Source organism: Mus pahari, chromosome 3, assembly GCF_900095145.1.
Source record: "Mus pahari chromosome 3, PAHARI_EIJ_v1.1, whole genome shotgun sequence".
NCBI lineage: Eukaryota > Metazoa > Chordata > Mammalia > Rodentia > Muridae > Mus > Mus pahari.
In genome coordinates this window covers 149,262,193-149,279,568 of record NC_034592.1, presented here as the reverse complement: position 1 = coordinate 149,279,568, position 17,376 = coordinate 149,262,193, and the positions used below count along the sequence as shown (strand labels likewise).

The following is a 17,376-nucleotide window of genomic DNA, read 5'->3' as shown; positions in this document are numbered from 1 at the left end:
AAAAGGAAGTGAGGCCTGCATTCCTTGCCGAGACCGAACCTCTGGGAAACTACAACTCCCAGCATACCTCGGACCCAGCGCAGCCTTTCCCCGGCCCTTGATGGCCTGGCGTGCCTAGAGAGCGCATGCTGGACGCGGCGCCCGCTGGGACTTGTGGTTCCGGCCGCCGCGGTGTGTGTGGGGGGTGGGGCCGGCATGGAGGCGGGCGGGGGCCGGGGGCGGGCGCGGCCCCTCCCCCGTCACTTCCTGCCAGGCTGCGGGCCCCGAGCCGCTCTTCAGCGTTTGCGCTGGCTGTCGTCGCGTCTGTGTGCGCTCCCCCTCCTTCTGAGCCCCGGCCCGGCGGCGCCCGCCTTCGCCGCCGCCACTCCGCCTCTTCCCTCCCCCGGTCGGTCCCTTTTTCCTCGCCGTCTCCTCTTGCTTCTTCACCTCCTCGCCGCCGCCCGAGACCGCCGGCCCCCGGACGAGCTCTGGGGAAGCAGCCAGGTAAGGCGACGGGGCCGGGCCGGGCCGGGTCGGGTCGGGTCCGGTCGGGTCGGGTCGGACCGGGTCGCGGAAGGACCCACGCAGGCACGGCGTCAGCGGGAGGTGGGCGGCGGGTGGGCTAGGCCTCGCGGGCGCTCGAGCCGCGGCCCAGGCCCGTCTCCGCCCGCGGGGCCTTCCCGGAGGAGGCGGGCCCTCCGCGCCGCTCGTGGGCCCTGTGCCGGAGTTAACGCGTGGGGCGCGGGCGGGCGAGCGGGCAGGGGCTGCGTCGGTCCCGAGGCCCCCGGGTTTCGGTGCTGTGCACAGTGTCGCGGCCAGTGCCGAGCCGCGGGATGAGGTGCCAATTCCCGGCTCTGCCCCCTTCGTCAGTCACTTCATATTCTTTGTGTCTCTGTTGTGAGGGGGAGAAGGAGGGGGAATAGTATTAATCCTGTCCCAACCGGGTCCCTGCCTCTTCAGGCTGTGAAGTTGCAGTGAAATGGGGCGTGTAAAGCGCTTATCGGTGTGCCAGACCCACTTCGTGTCCCAATAAGCCGTTTGCATAATTTATTGAGGTGGTATGAAGGTATAATTTAGGGTGCAGACGGGACAGAAGTTGACCTTCCTTTCCATTAGGGTTTTCTCCGAGGCTGAAGAATCCCTCACTGGCAGTGCCTGGGCATTGTGCTCACTTGGCACCAGAGAGGGGCGGGCGCTTAATGGGGACACTGTAGCAGACGGGGTATGGATGTAAAGCCATCACGTCTGTGAACCAGCTGTAGGGACTTCACCGGCTCCTCTAGGCTCCGAAACCTGTCCCATGTTTCCGTGCCACCACCCAGAACCGTATTGCCATTCCTTTTTATGAGAAAGTTGCTGGCATAAGCTTCCCTTGGGTTTAGCAGACCTTTTTGGAGCCCTCTTGTGTGTCAGGCTCTGGAGGTGGAGTATGCAAAGATGCGAAAACCGTGGTTTCCTGGTTCGCATCTGTAGCTCTTGACTTGGCTTTAGCTGAGGCCCTAGTTATCTATCAGTTTCCCTTCAACTCTGGCCGCACCTCCCTCCTGGTGGCGTGAAGTTTTATTTTGTTCCGTTTTGCGTTTTGCCTACTGTATTGTATGCCTTTAAGGTCACTGTTTTCAACCGCTTGTAACTGTAATTCTGTTTGTTTGTGACGTGGTTTCTCTGCACAGTCCTGGCTGCCCTGGAACTTGCTCTGTAAACCAGGCTGGGTCGCTGTAATTCTTGAGAATTGGAAGTGTTGGAAGAGATTTAAACTGGGATTTTGATCTTTCAGGGATTTGTGCTTACCAAATGTAAATTACATCACTACTTGTTGAAGTAAAAACTAAAAATACATTTGGGGAGTGTGGCAGGAGAAATCTTGGCCATTCTGGTGAACTTTTAGGAGACTGTCTTTATTCTGACTCAGCCTTGATTTTCTTTAGTAAAATTAAGTACTTTTTTTTTTTAATTTATTTTTATTTTTTTTATTTCTTGGTTTTTCCAGACAGGGTTTCTCTGTATAGCCCTGGCTGTCCTGGAACTCACTTTGTAGACCAGGCTGGCCTCGAACTCAAATCCGCCTGCCTCTGCCTCCCAAGTGCAGGAATTAAAGGTGTGTGCTACCATTTTATTTTTGAGCATTATATCATCAGCAGCTGTTGTGGAAGTCAGAGCACAACTTGTGAGGTTCAGTAGATTGCCAGGTTCCATGCTGAAAGACTTGACATACTGAGCCATCTCAAAACTTAATTTTTTTTTTTTTAAATCTGTGCTTAGTGTCATAGGCACCCCCCTCCTTAAAGATATGCAGCTCACACAGGAGAAGATTTACAAGAGTAACACCTCGGGTGTTTTCTGTGCTCAATGCTCTTCTGAGTGGAGGCCAGAGGTCAGCCACCTGTCTTCCTTGACCGCTCTCCACCTTATTTCCTGGAACAGTCTCTAAGCATTTCAGCTTTTCCTGAGCTACCATATTTTCAGCCTATCGCAGATTTTGGGCAGTCAGTTTCTTTAGTAAGTGGAGGATGTTTATATTGCACCCATCTCGATATTGCAAGGCAATGTCTGTGTTTTTGATATCTAATATTTTTGTAACAGTCAGGAAATAGTTTCTGGCATAAATTGTTGAGTATAATGGCCGTTTGTTTGTTTGTTTTGGATTGTTTTGTTTTTAGAGACAGGGTTTCTCTGTGTAACCGAGCCCTGGCTTCCAGAAACTCGCTCTGTAGACCAGGCTGGCTTTGGACAGAGATCAGCCTGCCTCTGCCTCCAGAGTGCTGGGATCAAAGGCTTTCAACATTTGGCTATTTTTCAGTTACTCGTTAATAGTTCAGGAACTGTTGATTCAATCCTTAAGGAGTAAGGCTGAAATCTGGGCTGAAAAGTGGGAGTCACCTAGAGGAGGGGCGTCCACTAACTTTCAGATGTTTTCCTGCTGTGTGTTAATCATATGTCAACCAAGAAGCCAGACCCCAAAAGAAAGAAAAAAATGAGGGAGAGCGAGCGAGTGATCAGTTCCAGTATAGTAAGAAATTTCATTACATTAACAGTTAAACAGTCAGCCTGAGGTGATCTGGTTAAAATCAAAATGACTAAGATTATGATAGATTTAGGATTTGTTTCAAAACAAGCTAGCTTAAAGGAGGGAGTTCAAGAAGAAACAAGTCCGACCTTAGCTATAGTTAATAATTGTCAAAGCTAGGTGATCAAATACACAGTGCCCTCTATAGCATTCAACTTTAACACTTAAAAAAACAACCTCAGGTTCTCTATCACAGCCTTAAAGTATCACTTCGCTGGGTCTATCATAATTTGTGATATGGAAAAAGGATATGCTTGGCACTATTTGCAGATTTGCTTGTTTAGGGACTGTTCAAAGACTCCCCACAGCAGACATTATACAGAGAGAGAGTCTAAATTCAAGGTCTTCATCTGCTTTCTCCCCTCAGGTCTGGGAACCCCATGGAAGAGTGGGAGGAAAATTTGTAGGAGTCAGAGGGAATGGAGGACTAAGCAGGATGCGAGTAGGCAGGCTTACAGAGACAAGCTGCAAGCATGGGGCCTGCATGGTCTGCACTAGGTTCTTTGCAAACGCGTTGTAGCTGTTAGCTTGGTGTTTTCATGAGACTAACTGTGGGAATAGTTTTGTCTCTGACTCTTTTGCCAGCTCTTGGGACTCTTGTCCTGTGGGATTGTCTTGTCCAGCTTTGTGAGGGCTTTCATCTTATTTTATTATATCTGTTTTGTTGTGTTTGATTGTTGCCTCTTGGAGGCCTGCTGTCTTCTGAAGGGAGGTTCTGGAGGAAACAGGAGGTGTGGAGGGGAGTTAGGACTGCAGGGAAGGAAAACTGTGGTTAGGTTGAATTAAATGAAAGAAGAGTCTATTTTCAATAAACAAATATAAACTAACAACAACAAAAACAAAAAGATGACTCTGTCTAAAAACAAAACAAAAAGGGAAAATAAACAAAGCTTGCCTTCTAAAAAACCCCCAGGCTGTAGTAGTCCTAGCTATTGGAGAGGCAGCCGCCTGGCCAGCTGGGATGAGAGAGACCCTGTCTCAGAGTGAAGAGAGGGCCATAGGGCTGTAGCTCAGTGGTGGGGCACTTGTCTAACATGTACAAGGCTGCAGGTTTAATCTCTCTACTTTAAACCCCCAATCTACTGCACCCGCCCCCCAAAGAAAAGAAAAAAAGTGTGGTTGAATTGCTGCCTGAAGGGTGCCTGCAGTGTTTACAAACAACAGACTGGCTGAGTGCGAAGAACCTCACCCGTAGACAAGATGCAGCTCCACGTTAGAGACTGGTATTTCCCTTGACTAAAAAAGCAAAGTCTCTTACAGAGGGGAGATTGACCAGAATGTTGTAAATGATTGCTGCTGTTGCTCAATTTTCTCTGTAACTTTGTTATTTCTCCCCTCAGAGCTTGGTCAGTACAGTGCCAGTGTTCTGTGGTTTCAGTTGTTCCAGCCCGGGTGGTGGGAGGGACTTCTCTCTTCACAGTAATTTAGGAGCTTGTCCTTAATCCCAGAATTTATGTCTAAGGAATAAAACATTTAAGAACAGTGGTCTTTCCCCATTAGGCTTAAAGTAAAACTTTGGAGTACTTGGAATTTTTACTATACTTGTAGTCTCTTCAAAATAGATGTTCTCTTGAGGTGCATCCAGCAAGCTCATTTATATACAGAGGGTTTTAAGTTTAGACATGGACCTGACCCTTGGATCCCGGAGTCCCTAGTCTGAAAACCAAACCAGAGCATCGTTCCTGTCATACTCGTGGCAGATCAGACAGCAAGAACCCAGTGTGGGTGCCTTTCCTGGAGGCTCTTGACCCAGACTCAAGAGAACAGAGTATCTTCAGAGTCGACCCGCTCAGTTCCCCAGGCTGTGGGGTTTTGTCTTGGACAGTCTGTGTACAGTTGTACAGTCTGACTGCTCCTCTCACTGTCCCTCCCAGCTGGGCTGTTAGGACCTCCAGGCAGGCCATCTTAAGTGACACTCACTGTTGTCCCCTCCGATGACAGCTTTTAGAGCTGCTTGCAAAGTGTTCTTTTAGTTTGAAGTTTTAGAGATGTCAAACTATTGACAGGATTTTCATGACTTGTTTTACATGGGACCTGTAATGGACGAAGTGTTTGTGGAATTTTCTGTTTGTTTTTAATGAAAGCAAAAAAAACTTTCTGGGATTCCGATAGATGTTGCAAGCTAAAGGATGAACATGAGGAGACCTGTGAGTTGCTATGGTTACTTCCTCCCAACATTTTATTACAAAGTTTTAAACACATACCAAAGTTTCTGGAATGTTCGTCCTGGCCCCTTTAAATACCACCTCTTTACCATATCGCTGAGCCCACTTGCACTGGCGTGCTTGTCTGTCTCACGTCGTCAGTCCAGTTTTTGATGCATTTAACAGTTGCCACAGCACCACATGATGTTCACTAAGGAGCGTTAACTTAGCTGTTCTGCTTGCTGAGGTGAGCCTAGGGCCTTGCTTAAAATAGCCAAACGCTCTACTGCTACGACATCACCAGCTGTTAAGGTTGATTTTACTTTATTTTTTTCTTTTTGAGATAGGGTCTCACTTGAGAGCTTTGGCTGTCCTGGAACTCAACATGTAGACCACGCTAACCTCCAAGTCCTTGGGATTCACTTGCCTCTGCCTCCTGAGTTGCTGGCTGAGATTGAAGGTGTGCGCACAGCTCTGATTAGCCCCAGATCTTTTTTAAAAGTCAAAAGCTTTCTGGACTTTTACTTCCAGTTATGCTTTGACTGAAAATCTCTACTTTTGAAGCAAATTGTCTATTGAACATTTGCACCAGGATAATGTTGATCTCGCCGGGTGTGGTGGTGCACACCTTTAATCCCAGCACTCGGGAGGCAGAGGCAGGTGGATTTCTGAGTTCGAGGCCAGCCTGGTCTACAAAGTGAGTTCCAGGACAGCTAGGGCTATACAGAGAAACCCTGTTTCGAACCCCCCCCCCCAAAAAAAAAAGGTAATGTTGATCAAATCCTTTGTTGGTACCTGAAGAAGAGATGGTAGGAGTGGAAGCCACTCCATGGGGCTCGTCAGTGGGCCTGATGACAGGCAGCTCAGGGCTCTAAACTAAAAACCATACTGTGAACGATTTTCAAGGGAGTAAAAGGAAATTACTTCCAGTAGCCTAAGTTATTTTTGAATATTTTCATTCTCACACTGGTGATAAGGTTGATTGAAAAGTGATGTCACGGGCTGGTGATGGTGAGATGGCTCAGTAGGTAAGAGCACCCGACTGCTCTTCCGAAGGTCCGGAGTTCAAATCCCAGCAACCACATGGTGGCTCACAACCATCCATAACAAGATCTGACACCCTCTTCTGGAGTGTCTGAAGACAGCTACAGTGTACTTAAATATATAATAAATAAATAAATCTTTAAAAGAAAAAAAAAGAAAAGTGATGTCACCTTGTAAGTAGGTGGTATCTTTGGTATCATATGTTCCTTTGTATATTAAAATCATACATGGAAAGCAAAGATAGAAAGCATAGTGGCACATTCCTTTTATCCCAACACTTAGGAGGCAGAGGTGGGCAGAACTCTGAGTTCTAGGCCAGCCTGGTTATATGTACAGGGAGGGTTACAAAGACAGACTCTGTCTGGACCACCTTTCCCTCCCCCAAATAACTATTGGTAGAGTTATTTGATGCAGAAAAGGAATGCAAAAGGTTCTGTTTATATAAGAAATGAAAGCTGCCTGTTATTGAGAGCTTTTAGACCAAGGAGGGTGCACGCCTTTAATCCCAGCACCCAGGAGGTAGAGGCAGAAGGATTTCTGAGTTTGAGGCCAGCCTGGTGTACAGTGTATGTACAGAATCAGCATTTCTTTTTTTCATTTAGTGCTTCAGTTCTCAACAGACAGATCTCTGTCTAATAGTGGCAAGCTGAGCATTGCAGACAGCGAAGGTTTCCTTTGTAGCAATCTAAAGGAGCCTTATCTCCCTGACTACTTGCGTGTCATCCAGGTAAAGGGTTATGGCACTTCACTGGGTAGAGTTGGTAAATTGGACAATAGAGAATTGTAAGATCCAAGCTTAATCTGCCTTCACTGGGTATGTTATTCTCTGACACAGGGGGCTGCCCAGGATTCTATACATTACAGCATTAGCAAATAGCATCCCATTTCTAACAGGGAGTTCTGCAAAAACATAAAACCTTTACTTCAGTTAATTTGACTTATGGAGAGCATGGATTTTAGGCCAAGCATAGTAATCCAAGCCTGTAATCCCAGCGCCTGGAAAGTGGAGACAGGAGGATCAGGAGTTCAAGGCCAGTTTTTCTACATAGCAAGTAGAAGACTGTTCTACGCCCCATGAGACTGTCTTCTCCCCACTCCCGACCCCCCAAAAAAGGACATGGAGAAATTAAACAAGATCTGAGGAGATCACGAGGCCAGGCCCCGAGGGAAGCAATTAATAACTTGAGCAGTATTATACTGTCACTATCCCAGAACAGACCCCTTTCTAATTCCCTTGTGTTGGATGAGATATAGCCGGCCATTCCATTTGATTTCATGCTAACCTCCTGAATGTCATCCCACCTCACATCACCTCAGTAGCAGCTCAAAGCCAAAGGGAGTGGGTGTCGCCGGTCAGTCTCTTAGAACCAGCCACATGGGACACATGGCTAGAAAGAGAACTAGAGGCTTGTTCAGGCCATGAAAGATTCAAAGGAAGTAAGAGAAATTATTCAGGAAGCCATTTAACCCTGAACTACTAAATTAGCCATGCACTTAGGGACAGGTCGGAAAGAAAGAGCAGCAGACACTGACACCAGAAAGTTTACTGGGATTGGAGATTTCCCCCTACCCGCCCCCCCCCAAGTTAATTGGAAAAAGAAAGTTTTTCTTTTATTTATTTATTTATTTATTTATTTATTTATTTATTTATTATATGTAAGTACACTGTAGCTGTCTTCAGATGCTCCAGAAGAGGGCATCAGATCTCGTTACAGATGGTTGTGAGCCACCATGTGGTTGCTGGGACTTGAACTCAGGACCTTCGGAAGAGCAGTCGGGTGCTCTTACCCACTGAGCCATCTCACCAGCCCCAAAGAAAGCTTTTCATGTTTTTTTTTTCTTTGTTGTTTTTTTTTTTTTTCTAGACAAGGTTTTTCTGTGTAGCCCTGGCTGTCCTGCAACTCATTTTGTAGACCAGGCTGGCCTTAAACTCATTCTCCTGCTTCTGCCTCCCAAGTGCTGGGATTAAAGGTGTGTACATCCCCCTTCACCTTTTGCTTTTAGTTTTATTTTGTTGTTTGAGACTGGGTCTCATTTTGTAGCTCTGGCTGTCTTAGAACTCACTCTTGAACTCAGAGATCTGCCTGCTTTGCCTTCTAAGGATTAAAGGTGTGTGCCACTATGCCTGGCTGACAGTTAAGTTTTTGAGCAACAGTTTTATCTATAGTCAATATTTTTTAAACAAACTTCACTGTGAGAGATTACAGTTGAGGAGTTAGCTGGTGTTCTTCAAGGAAGGTTATAACGTAGCCCTCTCCTGTTAAGCATTATCACCCATCCTCACAGCCTGGGAGCTTTCTGCTGCTGTATGTCCCTTTCAGTAACCAGGTAATGTTTATTATAACAGTTTATTACTAAGTAAATACTTCTGTGGCTGGATATGATGGCATATGGCTCCAATCTTAGCATTAAGGTTGGTTTGGGTTTGAAGCAAGGTGTACTGGCTAGTTTTGTGTCAACTTGACACAGCTGGAGTTATCACAGAGAAAGGAGCTTCAGTTGAGGAAATGCCTACATGAGATCCAGCTGTAAGGCATTTTCTCAGTGATCAAGGGGGGAGGTCCCCTTGTGGGTGGGACCATCCCTGGGCTGGTAGTCTTGGGTTCTATAAGAGAGCAAGCTGAGCAAGCCAGGGGAGGCAAGCCAGTAAAGAACATCCCTGCATGGCCTCTGCATCAGCTCTTGCTTCCTGACCTGCTTGAGTTCCAGTCCTGCATCCTTTGGTGATGAACAGCAATGTCTGCTTGTGGACGTTGTACATCGTGGTGCGGAGCCTAGTGCGCACCACGATGTACAACGTCCACAAGCAGGTGCTGGGATTAAAGGCCTGCGCCACCAGGCCCGGCAAAATTAAGTATTTTTAAGACAAAATAAATGTAGATCGGAATTGTCTTTTGTGAGGATGTAGTATGTGATTCTGAGTTCCCAGTCAAGTGATCTCTGGCTTAGTGTCTAGGAGTATCTGAGAGTCCAGTGCAGTGGTCTGCCACAACACCTAGCTGAGCTCTACCTGGGACTTAAGTGTGCATAATGATGATAGATTCTTACACAGAATCCATTAAAGATAGAAGTTTTTAGACTCTGCCCAGCTTCAGGCAGAGCTTATGCTTCATGAAAGCAAGATAGACAGCAACCCGAACAAAGGGCTCTATTTATTATTATTACTATATATGTTCTAGATTTACTTATGTGTATAAGTGTGCCTATATGCATGTCTATATACCATGAGCATGCCTAGTACCAGTGGAGGCCAAAAAAGGACATTGGAGCCATTCAATTAAGAGTTATGGATGAGCCGGGCGTGGTGGCGCACGCCTTTAATCCCAGCACTCGGGAGGCAGAGGCAGGCGGATTTCTGACTTCCAGGCCAGCCTGGTCTACAAAGTGAGTTCCAGGACAGCCAGGGCTGTACAGAGAAACCCTGCCTCAAAAAACCAAAAAAAAAAAAAAAAAAAAAGAAAAAGAGTTATGGATGGTTATAAGTGTGTATGTGAGTTCTGGAAATGCATCCAGGTCCTCTGGAAGAGTGGCCTGTGTTCTTTAACTTCCGAGCCAGCTCTCCAGCCTCATCCATATTATTTCAAAATTCTTTTGTGTGTGTGTGTCCCTGAATGCATGTGAACTGTGTACATGTAGAGGTCAGAGGATGATAACTTGTGGGAGTCAATTTTTTCTTCCATGTAGGTCTCAGGGCTTGCACTCAGATCCTCAGGCTTGGTGATTAATGCCTCTTAGGACAAGTGTAGCCATTTCTCTGGCCTCCAAGCCCCACCATATTTATTTATTTATTTATTTATTTTTGGTTTTTCGAGACAGCGTTTCTCTGTGTAGCCCTGGCTGTCCTGGAACTCACTCTGTAGACCAGGCTGGCCTCGAATTCAGAAATCCGCCTGCCTCTGCCTCCCAAGTGCTGGGATTAAAGGCATGCGCCACCACGCCCGGCCATATTTATTTATTTGTTTGTAAACAGGTCTTTTTAAAAAATTTTATTCATTTACTATATGTAAGTGCACTGCTACAGACGCTCCAGACGTTCCAGAAGAGGGCATCAGATCTTATTGTGGTTGTTGGGATTTGAACTCATGACCTCTGGAAGAGCTGTCACTGCTCTTAACTGCTGAGCCATCTCTCCAGCCTCCTTGTAAACAGGTCTTTATGTAGCCCTGGCTGTCCTAGAACTTGCTATGCCGACCATATCTGCCTGTCCCACTGTATGTTTTGAGACAGAATCATTGTTCTGAAGTTCATTGATAGGCTAGTAGGCCAGCAAGCCCCAGGAACCTGCCTGTCTCTTGTCTGCTTAGTGTGCTGACTTTAAAAAGTGTGTGTGCAGTTGTATACGTTGTGTGTATGTACCTGTGTGTGCATATCTGCCACAACACACATGTGGAAATCAAAATACAACTTGTGGTAGTGATTATGAGTCCTGGGGATTAAACTGAGCGTGTCAGGCTTGGTGGCAAGTGCTCTCCCCAAGGCATTCCCCTCTCCAGCCTTTCCCACAGGCTCTAAGGATGAATGTAGGTCCTCCTCAAATTTGCATGACAGCCACTGTACTGACTGAGCATCTGTCTCTGTAGCCCCCAGACTGAAAAAGAACATTTTCAAATTAGAATTGTTCAGATTTTACTATTTGGAGATAGAAGTTGAGGTGTAAAGATAGAAAAGAAAAAGAAGCAGGTTTGTAGCCGGGCGTGGTGGCGCACGCCTTTAATCCCAGCACTCGGGGGGCAGAGGCAGGCGGATTTCTGAGTTCGAGGCCAGCCTGGTCTACAAAGTGAGTTCCAGGACAGCCAGGGCTACACAGGGAAACCCTGTCTCGAAAAAAACAAAAAACAAAACAACAACAACAACAAAAGCAGGCTTGTAACTTGACTTGTGGAATTTAGTCAGTTAACAGTAGTTTTCTACTGTCTGTGAAAGCTGTCGTAAAGACAGACTGAAGTGATCCAAACCTTCAGAAAACACACAAGTGCAAGGGAAGGAACTCTAGCTGATAGTCACTGTAACTTTTTCCTTTTTAAAAATTTAATCTTATATCCTGTAGACCATTATTTAGAAATGCTCTCTTAGTAATTTTTCTATGTAATTTCCTTTGATTTTATTATATGTAGCAAAGACAGTTACAATCAGATGGTAGGCGGCTCACAAATTTAAAAATCAGGCCATGTGATTGGGCGGTGCATGAGGCCAGTCCCTTCAGTGCCACACTCTTGTCAGGAAGCCATTGCCATGTGCATGTCCCTGTAAGATCAAAGGAGTTGTATCCATGGTAGCTTCTAGGGTGCGCTGCATGATGCCATGCTGATGTCACATTTATGGACTTCTCTGCCTATCAATTCTAGGTTCCCCAAGAACTGAGCAGTTCAGGAGAGCAGATGTATGCTAGTAAATTCCCGCTTTTCATTGTGCAGGAGTCTTCCCACCTCCCACTGCCTTAGATCCAGAGAAAAACTATTCCCAGAGAGCCCTTCTTAAGGTACATAAAGTCTGACTTTATAATGCTAGGTCTGCTTGTAACTGCTGATGCTTTCCATTCCTCAGTGACTGGTGGAAAGTGACTTTTCTTTGTAACAGTAGAGAAATGGAAGATTATTTTATGCATCTTGAATTTTCTTTTTTTTTTTGTTTATTTGTTTTGTTTTTCAAGGCACGGTTTCTCTGTGTAGCTCTGGCTGTCCTGGAACTCACTCTGTAGACCAGGCTGGTCTCGAACTCAGAAATTTGCCTGCTTCTGCCTCCCAAGTGCTGGGATTAAAGTGCTGGCTTAAGTTTTTTTTTAAAAAACTTTTTTTTTTTTAGGGGATATGTGGATATCTCATAGCACCTGTGTGGAGGTCAGTTAGTTTGTAGGAGTCGGTTCTCTTCTAGAGTTTAGGTCCTAGGGGCCCAGCTAGGGTGACCAGCCTTGCTGACAAGAACCTTTACTTTCTGAGCCATCTTGGCAAACTAGCCATGCTCAAAGTATGCAGGCATGAGTGCTGCAGGTGCCACTAACCATCATTTGATCAGTGAGCACAAGAACTTTTGTATCTTGCTTTGTTTTTTGGTTTTTCTAGACAAGGTTTCTTTGTGTAGCCTTGGCTGTGCTGGAATTTGTTCTGTAGACCAGGCTGACCTCAAACTCAGAGATCCGCCTGCCTCTGCTACTACATCTGGCTTTTTCTTTTTAAGTTACAAAAAGTTTATGTGTGTGGGTGTTTGTCTGCATCATGTGCATGCTGTACCTGGTGAGGACAGAAGAGGGCGTCAGATCCCCTGGAACTGTAACTAAGGCCAGTTGTACGCTGTCTTGTGGTAGATGGGAGTGGAACCTGGGTCCTCTGCAAAGCAGTCAGTGCTCCGAGTTGTCTCTCCACCCCCTGTTTGCGGTTCGATTTTTTTTTTTTTTCAGATTGCCTTTGTTAACCTTCTGCCAGACTTGGATCATTTTACATTGTCTCCTGTGCTAGGGCGAGTAGAGCTGGAGTTGAAGCCCAGGCCCCACAGCTTACGATCAGACAACTCCGGCAGTGTTCAGGATTTCAGGCTGGGCTGCAAAGTCCAGGGCACTCTGGGGCGTGCTTGCTAGTAGTTTGCCCGGAGGAGCTAAAAAGGCACTGCCGGCCAGAGCTCTGAGGGAAGGGGTTGGTTTAGTCATCCATTCCAGGGGATCCAACATCTACCTTCTGGTGTACATAAAGGAATATAAATTATAATAAAGATCTAGTTTTTCATTTAACTTAGTGCTTTTATGTTGTGTGTGTAAATATATATGTTGTATATATGTGGAGGTCAGAGGACAACTTGTGGGAACCTGGGAACTGGCTCTTCTACCTTATGGAACCTCAGTATTGAACTCAGGTTACTAGCTTAATCCTCCTGAACCATTTTGCTGCCTCCTCTGAGAGAGAGAGTAATTATTTGACAGCAGACTCTGTAGGGAGCAGGGGTATGTAGTGAGGAAACTAAAGCATAAAGAAATCAGAAGGGACTGGTGAGATGGCTCAGTGGGTAAGAGCACCCGAGCTCTTCCAAAGGTCCGGAGTTCAAATCCCAGCAACCACATGGTGGCTCACAACCATCCATAACAAGATCTGACGCCCTCTTCTGGAGTGTTTGAAGACATCTACAGTGTACTTACATATAATAAATAAATAAATCTTAAAAAAAAATAAATCAGAAGATTTATACAAAACTCAGTGGATACATTTCTAAATTGAGTCTGGGTAAGGCTTTTCTTTCTGAAATATTATGTTACCAGACCTCAGGATTCCCTTAGTATGTTTTTTTGTTTGTTTGTTTACTGCTGAAATTGAGGCTTTGTTAAATTTTCTGTAATGTGCTTTGGGGACTCTGAGGCACAGAGACAATAATTTAAAGTATTGGACACTTGCTTGAGCTGTGTGTGGAGTTGAAAACCCTACTCAGAAGCTTGTCGTGGCTGGATGTTGCTGGGGCTGCTGAGTGGCAAGGCTGGTTTCTGGTAGCTGAGCTGGAAAGCTGCTGTACATGAGGGCTGTGGTCAGTGCGTTTCTAGTTGGATGGCACCTGCTCACACACTAGCGTTCTTTTTCTGAATTAAAAGCAGGTGATATTTGATGTGGAACTCCATTCCTTGGTAGTATATTATGGAGCCCAATTTTCAGAAATCACTAACAGATTACAAATAGCTGTGTGTTTTGGTGGGTTTGAAAATTCCTGTTTTGTTTTTTTTTCCCCCCAGAGCTGAGGGCTGCCAGGGCCTTGCGCTTGCTAGGCAAGCGCTCTACCACTGAGCTAAATCCCCAACCCCAATTCCTGTGGTTTTAAAAGTTTGACTTAATAATACATTTGCTGTCTGACAAGAAGGTTGATTTGATAGGGAACCCTGGAGGGAGAGAACCTACTCCTGCAAATTGTCCTCGGACCTCCATACTTATGCCATGCCTGTGTTCTTGCTCTCTCTGTCTCTGTCTCTGTCCCTTCCCCTCCTCCCTCCCTGTTCCCCTTCCTCTCTCCCCATCTCTCCATGTGTGTTCTCTCACATACACACAAACACATGCATGTATATGTTCTCTTTCACACACACACAATAAAAATGCATTATATTTATAAAAATAGCAGGGCTGTGGTAATAGCTCAGTTGAGTAGAGGGCTTGGCGTGCAGCGTGAGGGTTTGGGTTTTACCCTCGCTGAGCTGGGCTTGCTGCTTGGAGAGACACAGGTAGATCTCTGGGGTTTCCTGACTGAGTAGCCTTGCCCTTTTGGTGAGTGAGAAGTGTCATTTCACATCAGGTAGATGGAACTTGAAGAACATCTGAGGTTGTCCTTTGTCCTTCCTATTCATGCTTAAATACACACAAACATATATACATGCATGTGCCTCTATACCTGCACAAATGAAAATATTTGAATTTATTTTTATTAAGATATAATTACATCATTTCCCCACTTGCCTTTTCTTCCTCCAGTCCCTCCCATGTCTACCCATCACTCACTCAAATTCATAGCCTCTTTTTCTTTGATATTGATACATGACACACACACACACACCCCACACACATGCACAGAAACTCACATACAGACCCACCCACCCACACCCTGCTGATACATCTGTCCAGGGCTGACTCTTAGTGTTTGATAATCAGTGAGAGGACTCACCCCTGGGAAAGATCACTTCTGCTCTCAGCATTGTTAGCTCCTTGTGGTTCTTTGTTTATGGGTGCTGTATGACAGTCTCTCTTCCATGTTAACGTGTCTATTGGGCAGTCTTCCTTAGGGATCTACGTTGTTGAGGCATTGTGAGTGTGACTTCCCTGTCATTTCTAGGAGACACTTTCACAGCAGACTTCCTGATTCTGTGTCTCTTAAAATCTTTATACCCTCTTTCTACTGTGGTGCCCCTGAGCAGGCCTTAGATCCAAGACTGGAGTTGTGTTGAGATGCAGTATCTGTGTTGGATACCCCATGACAATTCTTTTATGCATTTTCACCAATTATGGTTCTCTGTTTGGTCTCTATTGCAAGAAGCTTCTTTGTTGAGGACTGGGATCTACACTTATCTGTGGGTATGAGGATACGTGTTTGGAATGCAGTTAGGGATTATGCTGGTCTAGTAAAGTAGCAGTTGTAAGTTCTCATCAAAGATCCATGGAGTCAGGTAGTTTGCTAAAAGTTTCAAGTACCAGACATGATCTCTCTCCAGTTGTTTTTAAGTCTCATAAGAGAGCTATTGGTTACCTTTAAGGTATGAGTGCCACCATTACACTTTTAGGGATAGCTTGCCATGTTGGTCATTACTGTAGTTCTTAGACTTTACAACTAGAGCTATTGGTTGCTTCCTTCCCTTGACAGCTTGCACAGCCCCTTCTAGGACTGTTGAATTTATTTTTAAAACTGTTGTAGGGGAGGGGAAATAAGAGCTTGGTAAGGTTTTAGGGGTAGAAAAGAAAATGAGATTTATGGGTAGGTAGGCTATTGGAATTTATTGGAATTAATTTTGTTTTTGTTTTTTGTTTTTTGTTTTTCTTTTTTTTCTTCTTTTTTTTTTTTTTTAGGTTTTTTCGAGACAGGGTTTCTCTGTATAGCCCTGGCTGTCCTGGAACTCACTTTGTAGACCAGGCTGGCCTCGAACTCAGAAATCCNCCTGCCTCTGCCTCCCGAGTGCTGGGATTAAAGGCGTGCGCCACCACGCCCGGCTGTTTTTTGTTTTTCAAGACAGGGTTTCTCTGTATAACCCTGGCTGTCCTGGAACTCACTTTGTAGACCAGGCTGTCCTGGAACTCAGAAATCCGCCTGCCTCTGTCTCCCGAGTGCTGGGATTAATGGTCTGTGTTTACTACCATGCCTGGTCTTGGAATTCAATTTTTTTTTTTTTTTTTTTTTTGTACTTTTGTTTGATGTGATGGTTTTTCTGAGGGGGAACAATTAATGATGAGTTCTCATTTAGGAAGTGTATTTTTATTTAGATGCATTTATTTTATATGTATGAGTGTTTTGCCTTTGTGTATGTGTGTGTACCACATGCTTACCTGATCCCCGTGGCCAGAAGAAGAGAGTATTAGATCTCCTGAAACTGGAGTTATGGATTGTTGTAAGATACCATGTGAGTGCTAAAAATCTAACCTGGGTCCTCTGTAAGAGCTCCAAACTACTGAGTCATCTCTAGCCATCGATTTTCAACCTGTGGGTTTTGACCACTTTGGCGGCCAAGTGACCCTTTCACAGGGTCACCTAAGACCATTGGAAAACACAGATCTTTATTTACATTTTTTTTTTTTTTTTTTTAATAGCAGGCCAGTCAGCAGTTACACTTATGTGCTGAAGAATCCTTTATGTCTACTTGATTCTGGGCAAATGTGGTAGGGGACCATATTCAGGTACATAGTGGAATGCTTTACAGTTGTTTGTTACATTTCTTACTTGTACAGTTATGTATATATTCAGAACTGCTCTGGAACACTGGTTTGACATTGATCTTAAAGGAGTCATTTTGGAAATTATTGTACAAGGTGCATTGACAGATGTGTGCTCATGGCTTTCCTTACTACAGGTGTGTGGATTATGTTGAAGTCTGAGGATTGTTTCCTGGGAGGGGAGAGGGAAGGGGAGGGAAGGCAACAGTGAGAGGTGAGTTTTACTCTCAGAAAATTGAATTGCAACTAGGAAAAAATGTCTCAGAAAATGGTCTTGGGCTAGAAATATGGCTTAGTGGTTAAGAGCTTTTCCTGTGCTTCCAGAGGACCTAATTTTAGTTCTCAGCAAGGCTGGTAGCTCACCATCAACCGTAGTTCTAGCTCTAGGGCATCTGATACCCTTTTGACTTTTGTGATCACCTGCACTCAGGTGGACATATTCACATGTAGATATATACACACATGCAATTAAAAATAAAATAAAATATTTCTTTAGAATTGAGTTCACTTCTACAAAGGGCAGTGATAAGTTGATTATATCGAAACAGATACTATATTATCTTATGTTAATTAGTGAAAAATTAATTAGAAGTCTTCTCATGGGTGAGCAAGATGGCTCAGTGGTTAAAAGTGCTTGCTGGGGGCTGGAGAGATGGCTCAGTGGTTAAGAGCATCAAATGCTCTTCCAAAGGTCCTCAGTTCAAATCCCAGCAACTACATGGTGGCTCACAACCATCCGTAATGAGATCTGACGCCCTCTTCTGGT

At 45.1% G+C, this 17,376-nt stretch overlaps 1 protein-coding gene across 2 annotated transcripts in view; it reads left to right on the top strand.

The window, feature by feature from the left end:
- Positions 1-244: 244 nt before the first annotated feature.
- The window catches only part of Stau1 (staufen double-stranded RNA binding protein 1), a 45,751-nt gene continuing 28,619 nt past the window's right edge, over positions 245-17,376 (top strand). For both annotated transcript variants that reach the window (XM_029536205.1, XM_021192007.1), the window contains exon 1: positions 245-483. The gene's annotated coding sequence lies outside the window, so the exon portion shown is untranslated. The remainder of the gene's footprint in view (positions 484-17,376) is intronic.